The sequence below is a fragment of the Amblyomma maculatum genome, chromosome 6, assembly GCF_055883805.1.
Source record: "Amblyomma maculatum isolate TAMU_Amacu chromosome 6, ASM5588380v1, whole genome shotgun sequence".
Taxonomy (NCBI): Eukaryota; Metazoa; Arthropoda; class Arachnida; order Ixodida; family Ixodidae; genus Amblyomma; species Amblyomma maculatum.
Window position 1 is genome coordinate 159,292,375 of NC_139349.1, and position 11,334 is coordinate 159,303,708.

General features: G+C 45.1%; 1 non-coding gene across 1 annotated transcript; it reads left to right on the plus strand.

The window, feature by feature from the left end:
• The first annotated feature begins 453 nt into the window (after window positions 1-453).
• On the plus strand, window positions 454-526 carry TRNAL-CAA (transfer RNA leucine (anticodon CAA)). The gene has a single exon. It is a non-coding gene; the product is annotated as a tRNA-Leu (tRNA).
• Window positions 527-11,334: the final 10,808 nt, after the last annotated feature.

Here is an 11,334-nt window from a genome sequence, read left to right on the forward strand (position 1 = left end):
TCGTAAAGTTGGGCTGTGTGAGAAGCTCTTGCCACGCTACGCAGAACCCTAGCATGTTTTACGGCCAGTCATTCCTGTGACATACGAGGTCGCCCCTGTACATCCGCCGCGACAGTCCTCTATGCCACGCACCGAGATTTTTCATGTCGCCAGAATGAAGCCGTACTACCCCTGCAGTAGTTCGTCCTAGTGCGCACCGGGACTGTGCTCTTCGTGGGGGGGGGGGGGGGGGTAATGTGACATATATGCCCTGCATCGCTGGAAGTTAAAGAAGACAACGATCAGAAACAGTGACACAGAAGACGACAAAGTGGTAGCAACGTTTAGTGCTAGATGAGGGTTAAGGCTGCTGTGATTCTGTGCTTTGTGTGCTACGTCATCCTGGACTAACCTTCGTGCACTAACCTTGCCACGAATCAATATATACCCAAGCAAGTGGAGGGGGGGACAGCCGTCGATGTAGCTCAGTTGGAAGAGCACTGAACGCAACATTCGGAGGTCGTGGGTTCGACTCCCACCATCGACGCGTTGTTTTTCCTTCCGCTTTGCATTTAATGCTCTTTATTCCAATAATCAACACAAGACACATTTCGTAAATGTCAACAGTATGAATAAAACAAAAAAGTGTGCCTTGCACTCTGAGACTGTTCGATCCTTTAAATGATCTATTAACGAGCCCCTCATTTGACGTTCAATTGTCTGCTTAATAGCTTGCGAGGGTCTCGGTTCTCGCAGTCTGGAGGTCGCAATGGTAGCGTGAGAGGGCTGTAGCCCAGCTGCCTCCCTACCTAATGATCACGTGCTACTTGACGCTCGCGTTATAACAGGATGTTTCACACATGCTGCTAGGGGTGAGGATGGCACTGGTGCACGCTCACATGTTTGAACCGGTTAGTGAACATATATATATATATATATATATATATATATATATATATATATATATATATATATATATATATATATATATCCAAGCAAGCGGATGAGGGGACAGCCGTCGATGTAGCCTGGCTACAGTTGCTGCAAATGACTGATTTGTAATGGATCACGCAGCCCAAATCGCGTGGTTTTAACCCATGAGGTGTATTTTTCACGTAATATTCCCTCTCTCTGTGTGTGTATGTGTGTGATGTTCTATATGTGTAAAATCTGATAATAAATTAGGCAGTAAAGAAAAAGAAAGTCGATGTATCTTAGTTGGAAGAGCACTGAAGGCGACATTCGGAGGTCGTGGGTTCGACTCCCACCATCGGCGCGTTGTTTTTCCTTCCGCTTTGCATTTAATGCTCTTTATTCCAATTATCAATTCCAAAAAAAGTACAAACCCGAATGTGCAAACCCAACATAAGACGGTTGTGATTACTTATCTCGAGCCGGGCGTCCTGAAGAGTGAAGTTGAATGGCCTTAGCCAGCCTTGCTAAGAACAAAGCTAGCGGAATTGATGGCATTCCAGCTGAGTTGCTTCAAAACCTCAACCATGACGCTGTTAACATTCTGCATATATTATGTCAGAAGCTTTGGACAACCCTGCAGTGGCCACAGGATTGGAGGAGGTCTGTTTACATCCCCATTCCAAAGAAAGGCAGTGCCAAAGATTGTTCCAACTACCGCACGTTCGCACTTATTTCGCATGCTAGCAAGGTGATGTTGAAAATCCTCCAAGGTAGGCTGCAGCAGTATGTGGATCGGGAGCTTCCGGATCTGCAAGCTGGGTTTCGCAAGGGCAGAGGAACTAGAGACCAATTGCCAACCTTCGCTGTATCACGGAAAAAGCAAGAGAGTCCCAGAAATCCATATACTTCTGCTTTATTGATTATGCGAAAGCGTTTGACTGCGTAGATCACAGCAGATCGTGGCAAGCTCTCCAAGAGATGGGAGTTCCAATTCACCTCATCTGTCTCCTCAGGAACCTGTATGAAGGGCAATAGGCCAGTCAGAACTGGGCATGATCTTACTGATTGGTTTCCGATTGAGAAAGGAGTGAGGCAAGGCGGCATACTGTCACCCTGCCTATTTAACCTATATGCAGAGTGCATCATGGGGAAGGCCGGTCTGGACGAGTCTTCAGCTGGAGTGAAGATTGCTGGAAAACGTATCAACAACCTTAGATATGCGGATGATTCTACTTTATTTGCAGAAAGTGAAATGGAACTCAAGAGACTTCTCATGCGCTTACAAGAGGAGAGTGAGAAGTTTGGACTTAAACTGATCATTAAAAAGACAAAGATCATGGCGTCTTGCCCTATGAAGTCCTGGAGCATCAATGGAGAAGAAGTAGAAGCGTGTGACAAATTTTCTGCTCTTGGGCTCTAAGATTACCTCGGAAGGAGACTGCAGCCATGAAATTAGGAGACGCCTGCTTCTGGGAAAGAGAGCAATGGTTAGCCTTGACCGCCTAGTAAAGAGCTGAGACATTAGTCTGCCAACCAAGATCCGTATAACTCGTGCTATGGTCTTTCCAGTTGTGATGTATGGATGCGAGAGTTGGACTGTGAATAAGGCTGAACGCTGAAGAATTGACGCGTTTGAATTGTGGTGCTGGCGAAGACTCTTGAGAGTTCCTTGGACTGCCAGAAGATCAAATCAGTCGATATTGTTGACCATAAACCCTGACTGCTCATTGGAGGGTCATATTCTAAAGTAAAGCTCAGCTACTTTGGTCATCTGATGAGAAGAGAGGAGTCGCTGGAGAAAGGTTTGATGTTGGAAAAGGTTGAGGGTCGCCGGAGAAGGGGTAGGCAGCGAACGCGAGGTTAGATGGCGTCCTCGAGGCAATGCAGATGACATTATGTGATGTTAGGAAGATAGTGAGAGACCGTAAAGCGTGGCGTGACATCGTCCATAGGGTCACGAAGAGTCGGACAAGACTGAACGTCTGAACTGAACTGATTCCAATAATCAAGACAAGACAACATTCCCGTAAATGTCAACAGTATGAATAAAAAGAAGTTTGCCTTGCACTCTGAGATTGTTCGCTCCTTTAAATGATATATATATATATATATAATATGCACGTTGCCTTTATATATGTATATAGAGAGATATATATATTTGAAGGAGGGAGCAGGTGTCCAGTCCGAGGAAGTCCGAGGTATTGGGATATTATTGGGGTACTGTTCCAATACGTTTACATTGAACTCATACACTACTGCCTCCTTTAATTGTATCATAACGAGCCCTTCATTTCCCCTTCGATTTCTTTATCTCTCGCTCTCTCTCTATTATATATATATATATATATATATATATATATTTATTATTCTAAATATATATATATATTATGCACGTTGCCTTCTGGGATGTCTATAATTTTAAAGCGAGGTCGAACTTGAGATGATTTGTACCATGAGGCTGTAGCAGGTACTGGTGGGCCTATATCAACGAGGCAGAGACAGGTAACAGGTAGATGCTCAGAGAGGCCGCTATTGAAGTAAATTCGCTAAGTAAAATTTAAAAAATCCATTCTAGAGAACATGTTCCACTCGCAGAATTGGAGCTCCTCCCTATAATACACCCGCGAGAAGAAATTTTCTTTGAAAGTTAGTAGAGATTAGTAGATTCCAACCATTAAGTCTTTTAAACCCAATGCCCTCAGTCACCCCCGCTGCGAAGCAACTGGCAATGGCGGCGTTCAGACGGTTGACACAGCGGGGGGTCTCGGAAATAATGGGTCTCGACAGGCCGTCGTTGGAAACTGGCTCTGCCTACGATTAATGCTAGAACCCTAGCTTGTGAGGCTAGTTAGCAGTGCTGTTACAGAAACTAGAAGGTGTGAAATGGAATATCATAGGGCTTAGTGACGATGAGAGGCCGAATGAGGCGTATACTGAACTGAAGGACGGGCATGTACTACATGTTGTCGAAGTTTACAGGAGAGACAACTACGAGTATCATCATCATCATCAGCCTGATTATACCCACTGCAGGGCGAAGGCCTCTCCCATATCTCGCCACTTAACCCGGTTCTGTGCTAGCTGCATCCACTTGACCCCTGCGAAGTTCTTAATCTCATCCACCCACCTAACTTTCTGCCGCCCCCTGCTACGCTTTCCTTCCCTTGGAATCCAGTTTGTTACCCTCAGCGACCATCGGTTATCCTCTCTTCGCACTACATGTCCTGCCCATGTCCATTTCTTCTTCTTAATTTCCACTAGAACGTCGTTAACTTGAGTTATTTCTCTGACCCACTCTGCACGCTTTCTATCTCTTAATGTTACCCCTACCATTTTTCGTTCCATAGCCCTCTGGGTTGTCCTCAACTTAAGTAGAACTCTCTTGGTTAGCCTCCACGTTTCAGCCCCATAGGTGAGTACAGGCAAGATGCAACTGTTGTATACTTTCCTCTTGAGCGATACCGGTAAGCTGCTAGTCATAATCTGCGAGTGCTTGCCAAATGCGCTCCATCCCAATCTTATTCTTCTTGTTATTTCCTTTTCATGGTCCGGATCTGCGGTTACTACCTGTCCTAAGTAGATATATTCGCCTACTACTTCCAGTATTTCGCTACCTAATGTAAACTCCTGTTCCTTCCCGAAGCTGTTGAACATTACCTTAGTCTTCTGCATATTGATTTTCAAGCCTACTTTTCTACTTTTCCTGTCTAGGCCATCAATCATTATTTGCAGTTCATCTCCCGAGTTGCTTAGCAAGGCAATGTCATCAGCAAATCGCAGATTACTGAGGTATTCTCCATCTACCCTTATCCCTAACTGCTCCCATTCCAAGTCTCTGAATACTTCCTCTAAACATGCTGTGAATAGTACTGGGGAGATTGTGTCTCCTTGCCTAACACCTTTCTTTATGGGAATTTTGTTGCTTTCTTTATGTAGAACTATGGTTGCTGTGCAGCCACTATATATATCTTCCAGCACTTTCACGTACGGCTCGTCTACCCCCTGATTTCGCAATGCCTGCATCACCGCCGAGGTTTCAACTGAGTCAAATGCTTTTTCGTAATCAATGAATGCTATGTATAAGGGCTGGTTATATTCCGAGCATTTTTCTATCACCTGATTGATGGTATGGATATGATCGATAGTAGAGTACCGTTTCCGAAACCCTGCTTGATCCTTTGCTTGATTGCAGTCTAAGGTTGTCCTGATTCTATTAGCGATTACCTTAGTAAATACCTTATACGTAACAGACAGTAAGCTGATTGGTCTGTAATTTTTAAGGTCCTTAGAGTCCCCTTTCTTGTGAATGAGGATAATGTTTGCATTCTTCCATGCTTCCGGTACCGTCGATGACACCAGGCACTGCGTATACAGGGTGGCCAGTTTTTCTAGCACGATATCCCCCCCGTCCTTCAGCAAATCTGTAGTTATCTGATCCTCTCCAGCTGATTTCCCCCTTTTCATAGTTTCTAGTGCTTTCTTGACCTCGTCCTTCGTCACTGATGGAACGTCTGACTGTTTTTCCCTACCGCCAATCTCATTACGGTCCTGACTACTTTGGCTACTGTAGAGATCTGTATAGAACTCCTCGGCTACTTTGACTATCTTGTCCATATTAGTGATGACGTTGCCCGCCTTGTCCCTTATCGCATACATCTGGTTTTTGCCTCTGCCCAATTTCTTCTTTACCGCTTTAAGGCTTCCCCCGTTCTTTACAGCATGCTCAATTTTCTCCATGTTATACTTCCTTATATCGGCCACCTTGCGCTTATTGATTAGCTTTGATATCTCGGCCAATTCTATCTGGTCTGTTGGATTGGAAGCTTTCATACTCTGCCGTTTCTTAATCAAATCTTTCGTCTCCTTAGACAGCTTACCGGTATCCTCTCTAACTATCCTACCGCCTACTTCTATCGCGCACTCAGTAATGATATCTCTGAAATTATTGTTCCTTGCCTCTAGGGTAGTGTCGCCATCCTCAGTTAGAGCTGAATACCTATTCTGTAGCGAGATCCTGAACTCTTCTGCCCTCCCCCTCACCGCTAATTCGTTGATGGGTTTCTTTCTAACTAATCTATTGCGTTCCTTCTTCAGATTTAGGTTAATTCGGGACCTCATCATCCTGTGGTCACTACATCGAACTTTCCCGATTACCTCTACATCCTGCACAATGGCGGGGGTTGAACACATTATGAAGTCGATTTCATTTTTAGTCTCTCCGTTAGGACTTTTCCATGTCCATTTTCGGTTCTTCCGTTTGCTGAAGAAGGTATTCATGATTCGTAAGTTATTGCGCTCTGCAAACTCAACTAGTAACTCCCCTCTGCTATTCCTAGAACCAATGCCATAGTCACCTACTGCCTTGTCTCCTGCCTGTTTTTTCCCTACCTTGGCATTGAAGTCGCCCATTAGTACAGTATACTGCGTCTTTACTTTTCGCATTGCCGATTCTACATCTTCATAGAAGCTTTCAACTGCCTGGTCATCATAACTACATGTAGGTGCATAGGCCTGTACAACCTTCAGTTTATACCGCTTATTAAGCCTAATTACGATGCCTGCAACCCTCTCATTAATACTGTAGAATTCATCTATATTACCCGCTATATACTTATTGACAAGGAAACCTACTCCTAGTTGTCGCCTTTCTGGTAAACCTCGATAACACAGTACATGCCCATCTTTCAGTACAGTATATGCCTCATTCGGCCTCCTAACCTCACTAAGCCCTATGACATCCCATTTCATGCCCTCTAGTTCCTCTAACAGCACTGCTAAACTAGCTTCACTAGCTAGAGTTCTAGCATTAAACGTTGCCAGGGTCAGTTTCCAATGGCGGCCTGTCCAGCGGAGCCAGGCTTTCTTAGCACCCCCTGCTGCGTCACAGGTCTGACCGCCGCCGTGGTCAGTTGTTCCGCAGCCGCTGGTGACTGAGGGCCGGGGTTTTATGGAGCTTATCATAGGAGGTTGTGGCCAATTACTGCACCAGGGTGGCCAAATCCTGTTCTGGTGAGGGAGTGCGTTGCCGGAGGTGTTCACCGGCATCAGGTCGCACCCCAAACCTGTATATGCAATTCCATCGACACGCGGATTTTTTTTTTTTTTTTTCATCCGGTGGAGAATTGCGCGGCACCGGGATTTGAACCCCGGTCCTCTTGCATGCGAGGCGGATGTTCTACCGCTACGCCACCGCCTCGACCCTACGAGTAGGGTTTCTTGTAAATAGGGATATAGCTGGTTATATACATGTAGTAGTAGTGAATGACTATTGAGGCGCAACACTTAAGCGCCTAATACATCGATGGCCTGCTGGACGAGCAGGCGCTGTTCTTCACCCTCAGCACCAAGCCAGTCCACTCAGGTAGGAAATAATCCCGATTGCAATGCAACCGGGCATGAAAATAAGCAGTGTGAAAGGTTGTCGTCAGAACGGCAGTTGGGGCATGATTAGGGGATGTAGTTGTTTATATAGATGAATTCTATATCATTAATGACATGAGGCAGGTATCGTAATAAATACTAATAGGTGGCATAAACTGAATGTTGTACAAAGATACGCGTCTAGATGTATTCATGATTATTATGCACTTAAAAGCTTCCACGAATATGTAGAATTGCAATGAGGAAAGTGAACACGCAGTATATTTCATTAATGGGTGACTTCAATGACAACGTAGGGGAAAAGCGGACTGGAGACCAGGCAGTGGACGTGGTTCTAGCATAGAGTTCCTTACACTAACTAGAGGGAAAGCTGAGGGCGCTGCCCTTCAGCCACCATGGGCGCGCTAAGAATCATGGACCGGTGTGCTACTTGTTGCGGGACAGTCGGTTTTTCTCGAGTACGTGGAGTGGCGTTACTGCAATGTTTCTTTTTCGTCATCATCATCATCTGAAGGTGCGTACATAGACCGCGAAAGCCATAGTAGCGAAGGCGCAAAAGCAGACGTCGCCAATAAATGGTTTCTGTTTCCCGAAATGCCTCTAAAAACTTCCTTCAGTGATTGCACAACCATAAATATTTTCATAACATTTTTTTATTTCAAACTTTGCCTATTAAGTGCGAAATATTGGTATTTTTGCTGCTCAAAACTAAGCCAATAAGAGAAAGAACCATCGCTTATATTGGATAAATATCACACTGACATGCTGTTTCTCTCTCTTTTTGCAATTTATAGTCACAATATTTAATCTTAGGACATTATTTACGGTAGAACAACGCTTATCTTTGCATTAGTTTTGGCCAAAAGTTGTAGTTCTGCACTCGGTAGCTCTCCGGCCCATGATGCTTTGAGCGCCCATGGTGGCTGAACTGGCCGTCTGGAAACTCCATGTAAACTCCCATAGACGGCAGCACAGCTTTCCCTCTAGGTAAGAGTAGGAAACTCTATGGGTTCTAGGAATAACAGGGGGGCGTTTCTAGTTGAGTTTGCAGAGCGCAGCAAATTAGAATCATGAATACCTTCGTCAGCAAACAGAAGAACTGGAAGTGAACATGAAAAAGCTCTATCAAGGGGACTAAAATGAAATTGAATTCATAACGTGTTCTAACCCCGCCATTATGCAGGGTTTGAAGGTAATCGGCAATGTGCGATGCAGTGACCACAGGATGATAAGGTTTCGAATTAGTCGAAAACTGTAGAGGAAACGAAACAGATTAGTAAGAAAGAAGTCCATCAACGAGTTAGCTTTAAGGGGAAACATTGAAGCATTCAGGCACTTGCTGCAGAATAGATACTCAGCGCTAACCGTGGAAGCGGACTTAGGCTTAGAGACATTGAAAAGTAATTTCAGAGATATCATTACTGAGTACGCGGTAGAAGTAGGCTGTAGAATTGTTAGAGATGGTACAGGTAAACTGTCTAAGAAGACGAAACACTTCATTAAGAAACGGCAAAGTATGAAAGCCTCTTACCCAAGAGACCGAACCGAAAGGGCAGAGATAGCAAAGCTAATCAATAAGTGCAAGGTGACCAATATCAGGAAGTATAAGATGAGGAAAATATAGCATGTTCTAAAGAACGGTCGTAGGCTAAAAGCGGTAACGAGGAAATTGGGGACAGGCAAAAATTAATACGCACCGAAGGACAAGACGGTTAATGTCATTAGTAACATTAATAAGATAGTCAAGGTAGTCGAGGAGTTATACACGGACATTTCAGTAGCCAAAGCAGTCAGGATAAAAATGAAATTGGCTGTAGTGAAGAACAATAAGAAGTTCCGCCAGTAAAGAAGGGCGAGTTCACGAAAGCTTTAGGACCTATAAAAAGGGGGAAAGCAGCCGGAGAAGGTCAGGCAACTACAGATTTTTTAAACGATGGAGGGGATATCGTTTTAGAAAAACCGGCCACCCTGTAACGAAATGCCTTTTGAAATCGAAAGCACCGGAATCATGGAAGAACGCTAATAGAATCCTAATTCACAAGAAAATGGACGCTAAGGAATTGAACCATTACAGGACGAATCAGCTTATACTATTCGTTACGTACACATCATATTTACTAAGGTGATTGCTAATAGGATCAGGACAACCTTAGAATTTAATACACCAAAGGATCAAGCAGGATTTCGGAAAGGGTACTCTACCATCACAATTTACACTACCAATCAGGTAATACAAAATAAATTCTAGGAATATAGCCACCCCTATAAATAGCATTTATTGACTAACGAAAAGCATTTTACTCTGTCGAATCCTCAGTAGTCATGCACGCAATGTGAGATCAGGGTGTAGGCTAGCCATAAGTGAAGGCCTGGAAGATATCTGTAGTGGCTGCGCAGCAACCATATTTCTGCACAGGAAATTTTGTAAAATTTCAGCTAAGAAAGGTGTTAGGCAAGGAGAGGCGATCTCCACTGTACTGTTTACAACTTGCTTTGAGAGTATATTCAGACATTGAATGGGAACAGTTAGAAATCAGGGATTATGGAGAATATCTCAAAATTCTGAGATTAGCTGATGACATTGTCTTGTAACTAAGGGAACCAATTGCAGAAAGTGATTAATGATCAAAACAGAAGGGGAACGATAGGCCTAAACAATAATATTGTTACGGTGAAGATCCACAGTCCAATAGCCGCCCACACAACTAACGTTGATGAGAGCACCGATTTCAACACCCTCAGTATCGTCTTCTGGGAGTCTGTCGCACTTCATCCTCAGCACGATCAGCGAATACTGCTAAGCAACATTACCCCTATCTCCCTGTGCGTTCTAGGTTTGCGAAATGGTACATCCATAATATGGCTTTGGACGGGACACATGCATTTTTTCGGAGGTTTGCGCTATGAACGAGGATTTCGCCTACACAGATTCAACTTCGTGTGTGACGTCGGTCACTGGGCGCCAAACACATTAAGGGCCTGTGTTACGGGCAAAAAGTTTTTCACACAAGCACACTCGACGGCACAGGAGCTACAGCAAGACGGGAGATCAGGAGTGTAGTGGACATCAGGGTGGAGATTGTCGTAACGGACCTTTTAGAGTCTTGGGATGCAGAAAGCCTCGCATAAGCTATCCGGCGGGCACCATGAGCGCGGGCGACGGCATCACTGGCGTAAATACTAGTGGCGTCTGCCGCGGGTAGTCAGGTGTCGAAGGGCAGTAACGGGTGTCGGCCATATAACAAATAAAATGAAGAGCATCCAGTGGTAGAATGGGCAGATGAGTTGTAGGCGAATGCTACAAAGACTAGATTAACGTTCCAGTCTCGGTGGTCGTCAGACACATACATTTCCAGCATGTCTGTGAGATTACGGTTTAGACGTTGTGTGAGGCCGTTCATCTGAGGGTGATAGGTAGTGGAGAATTTGTGGCTAACGGAGCACGAACGATGAATTTCGTCAACCACTCGCGACAGAAAGCAGCGGCCACGGACAGTTAGTAGTTCACGAGGGGCACCATAAGGAAGAATCATGTTCTCTAGAAGGAAGTCAGCGACGTCTGTGGCGCAGCTGGTCGGGATGGCTAGGGTAATAGCGTACAGCGTAGCGTAATCGGTGGTGACAGCCATCAATTTGTTCCCCAAGGCGGAAACTGGTATGTCGACAGCGACAGGTTTGTCGGCGTATGCGAGGGGCTCAACGGCTGGTGCAGGCTGAGGAATAGGTGCTGGCGGAGGGACAGAGGGAAGGGCCTACGCCACGCGGTAGGTGATTACCTGCCGAAGAGGTGCCAAATTTTGGGACTGTTCGCAGTTGCTGGGCAGTGGGGATATTTGGTGAGCAACAGCCTCCCGGATGAAGTCTGAGTTGCTTCAGCAGCGAGGAGCTCTCACAATTAGCAGAGAGACCAGAAAGGGATTTCAGAGGCAGGGGTGGCTGTCGAGTGAGGAAGCGCTGCTTGCGCAACTAATCATAGCTCTGGTAAAGGCTGACAGCATCGGTAACAGTAGTGAAAGGCCGGGATATCAACATTTCAATGGCGTCATGTTCGATGCCCTT